Raw genomic sequence first — 4,479 nt, forward strand, 5'->3', positions numbered from 1 at the left:
TGACAATGAAAACACAACAATCCAAAATCTATAGGACACAGTGAAAGCAGTCCTGAGAGGGAAGTTTATAGCTCTACAGGCCTACCTCAAAAAAAAAAAAAGAAGAAGAAGAAGAAGAAAAAGAAAAAGTGGTAATAAACCATCTAACTCTACAACTTAAAGAATTAGAAAGAGAGCAACAAGAAAAGCCCAGAGTGAACAGAAAGAAGAATATAATAAAGATCAGAGCAAAAAATGACATAGAGACAAAAAAAAAAAACACAAAATATCAATGAAACCAAGAGCTGGTTCTTTGAATGGATAAACAAGATTGATGAAACTCTAGCCAGGCTCACCAAGAAACAAAGAGAGAGGACCCAAATAAAATGAGAAATGAAAGAGGTAACATAAAAACTGACCCCAATGATATACAAAGGATTGTCAAAAAATACTACGAACAACTCTACTCCAACAAATTGGACAGCCTTGACAAAATGGACATGTTCCTGCAAAAATACAAGCTTCCAAAACTTAATCAGGAAGAATAAAAAAACCTGAGTAGATTGATAACTACTGATGAAATTGAAACAGTAATCAAAAAGCTTCCAGCAAACAAAAGCCTTGGACCAGATGGCTTCACAGGAGAGTTTTACCAAACATTCAAAGAAGAACTAAAATCAATCCTTCTCAGACTATTCCAAAAAATTCATGAGGAAGGCACAATTCCACACTCTTTCTATGAAGCTAGCATTACCTAATCCCAAAACCAGATAAAGACACTACAAAGAAAGAAATACAGGCCAATGTCCCTGATGAACGTACATGCTAAAATCCTCAACAAAAATCTAGCAAACCAGATCCAGCATTACATTAGAAAGATCATAAACCATGACCAAGTGGGATTTATTCCAGGGATGCAAGGCTGATAAAATACTTGAAAATCAATAAATGTGATACATAACAAAAACAAATTGAGAGACAAAAAATCACATAATCATATCAATTGATGCAGTCCAAAACCATTTTCTGATAAAATCACTCAGCAAAGTAGGAATAGAGGGATCATACTTCAACATAATAAAAGCCTTAGATAACAAACCTACAGCCAACATCATAATCAATGGGAAAAACTGAAACCATTTCCCCTAAGAACAGGAACAAGAAGGGATGCCCGCTTTCACCATTCCTGTTCAACATAGTACTGGAAGTGCTCGCCATTGCAATCAGACAAGAAGAAGAAATAAAATGCGTCCAAATTGGAAAAGAAGCAGTAAAATTGTCATTGTTTGCATATGACATGATACTGTACATAGAAAACCCTAAAGACTCCAACAAAAAACTTATTAGACTTAATAAATGAATTTGGCAATGTAGCAGGATACAAAATTAACGCCAAGCAATCTAGGGCATTTTTATACACCAAGAGTATACTTACAGCAAGAGGGTTTAAAAAAAGAATCCCATTTACCATCGCACCAAACAATTAAGATACCTAAGAATAAACTTAACTAAGAGTTGAGAGAAACCAAGATGGCGGCATAGGTAAACACTGGAAATTGCTGCCTCCCACAACAACTTCAAAAATACAACTAAAAGACAAAACTGACATCATCCAGAACTACAGGAAGGCTGGCTGAGTGGAAATTCTACAACTAGAAGGAAAGAGAAAAGCACACTGAAACTCAGAGGGGTACGGAAGTAAAGTGCAGAGGTACGGAGGCGCATGCGGCAAGGGCTGGCAACTGAGGACGCGGCTGTCTTTTTGAATCAGGAGGGAGTCACAAGCCCCTGACTGCTCTGAACTCCAGTTCCGGGAAGTCTCTGGGGACCCATACTCATATGGGGAGAAACTGGACTGTCTGGCATCGGGCAGAACTCGAGGGCGGCTTTCTCTCAGAGGTGCTTGCAGCGAATACCGAGGAACACTGAGACCCAGGGCCTCTTAGGGCAGGACTGAGGATCAGCCATAGCTGTTTGCTCTGCCCTGTTGATTCCCTGAGACCCCGCCCCACCCAAGCTGTGTGCAGAGGCTTTTGCATATGAATGACCTGGCCCTTTGCAATCTAAAATTACCTAACTGCACTCATTTGTGGATTATAATGTACAATATAAACTGATGAACAGAAACAGATCCAGAGACAGAGAAGCATTGATCAGATGCTCAAATCTCAGAGGGAAGATAGGGAAGGATGGAGGTAATGAGGAGAGATCAACCAAAGGACTTGTATGAATGTGTATAAGATTAACTAATGGACACAGATACCAGGGAGTGAGGACATGAGGTGGGGGGACAATAAGGGGATAAAAATACATATGTAATACCTTAGTTAATAAAGAAAGGGAAAAAAATAATAACCCTAAATTTAAATGGATTAAATGCTCCAATACAAAGCATAGGGTAGCTAAATAGATACAAAAACATGACCCAATTATATGCTATCTACAAGAGACCCACCTCAGAACAAAAGATACACACAGGATGAGAGTGAAGGGATGGCAAAAAATTTTCATGCAAATGGAAAGAAAAAATCACTGGAGTAGCAATACTTATATCCAACAAAATAGACTTCAAAGTGAACGCCATCACAAAAGACAACAAAGGTCACTACATAATACTAAAGGGTTGAATCTAACTAGAGGATATAACCCTCATAAACATATATGCACCCAATATAGGAGCACCTAGATATATAAAAAAAACTTCTAGAGGACTTTAAGGGAGAATTTGAAAACAACACAGTCATAGTAGAGGACTTTAACACCCCGCTGACTTCACTGGATAGATCTTCCAGACAAAAACTTAGCAAGGGAACAGTGACTGTAAAGGACACACTGGATCAGATGGATATAATTGACATTTATAGAACATTTCACCCCAGATCGCAGAATATACATTCTTCTCAAGTGCACATGAATCATTCACAAAGATAGACCACATGTTAGGACACAAAACAAGTTTCTACAAGCATGTTATTAAACAATGAATGTGTTATCAATGAGATCAATAAATAATTCAAAAACTTCCTGGAAAACAATGAAAATGAACACACAGCAACCCAAAATCTCTGGGACACAGGAAAGACAGTCCTGAGAGGGAAGTTCATAGCACTACAAGCATACCTCAAAAAAATAAGAAAAATCAGCAATAAACTATTTAACCTACAACTTAAAGAACTAGAGAGAGAACAACAAGAAAAGCCCAGAGTAAGTAGAAGGAAGGAAATAATAAATATTAGAATAGAAACAAATACCATAGAGACTTAAAAAAATACAAAAAAGTTAATGAAACCAAGAGCTGGTTATTTGAAAGGATAAACAAAATTGATGAACAGTTAGCTAGACTCATCAAGAAACAAAGATAGAGGACTCAAGTAAATAAAATCAGTAAGGAAAGCAGAGAAGTAACCACTGTCACCACAGAAATACAAAATATTGTAAGGAAATAGTATGAATAACCATATGCCAACAAGCTGGACAATGTGGATGAAATGGACAAATTCCTAGAAAAATACAATCTTCCAAAATTGAATCAGAAAGAATCAGAAAACCTGAATAGGCCAATAACAACTGATGAAATAGAAGCAGTAATCAAAAAACTACCAGAAAACAAAAGCTCAGGTCCAGATGGCTTCACAGGGAAGTTTTACCAAACATTCAAATAAGAACTAATACCTATACTCCTCTAACTATTCCAAAAAATCCAAGAAGGAACACTTCCAATCTCTTTTTATGAAGCCAACATTATCCTAATTCCAAACCCAGATAAAGACACTACAGGATCACCACCACCCAAACTGGCTTTAAACACCATCCCAGATGCTGCAGCCACTCTGGTCAAAGTGCTGCTGCTTCACTGACAGACTAACAGACCCCGTTACTACTGCGTCCCCGGCTACCTGCTCCTGGGCACCTCAGTGAGCTGATGATTGCACACCTCTCCTGCCAAGGGCACACTGATTTGGCTGCAAACCCCATGACTGCCACCTCAGTGGCTGCCAGCTCCTGGGCCCCTCAGTGAGCTGCTGCGTATAATTCTCTACAGCCACCAAGGATGTGCTGCTTCAGCTGCAGACCCCATGACCCTGATGGGGTTCATGGCTGCTGGCTCCTGAACCCCATCATGATTTGCAGAGTGAAGCCACCCCAACCAGAGTTCCAATGCCTTACCTCCAGACTTCAGGATGCCCACACCCCATCCCAGGCTCCAGGACCCTTATATTGATTCACAGAGTGACACCACCCCAGCAGGAGTCACACCACACCAGCCAGAATTGCACTACCCTAGCCGAGGGTCCAGGGACCCCTGACACCCAGGCTGTGGACTCCAGAACATTACAGTGAGCCCCACACCAGTGAGACCTCAGACAAACTTTGCCAAAAAAGCTGGAATCTAGAGCACATCCACAACAGCTTAGATGAGGAGGCTGATGGTGAGTCACGTTGTAAGACAACTAGTGAAGAGACCTCACCCACAAATGAGAAACTAACATTCAAGACCCA

Source organism: Myotis brandtii, unplaced genomic scaffold (genome assembly GCF_000412655.1).
Source record: "Myotis brandtii unplaced genomic scaffold, ASM41265v1 scaffold7, whole genome shotgun sequence".
NCBI classification, from domain to species: Eukaryota; Metazoa; Chordata; class Mammalia; order Chiroptera; family Vespertilionidae; genus Myotis; species Myotis brandtii.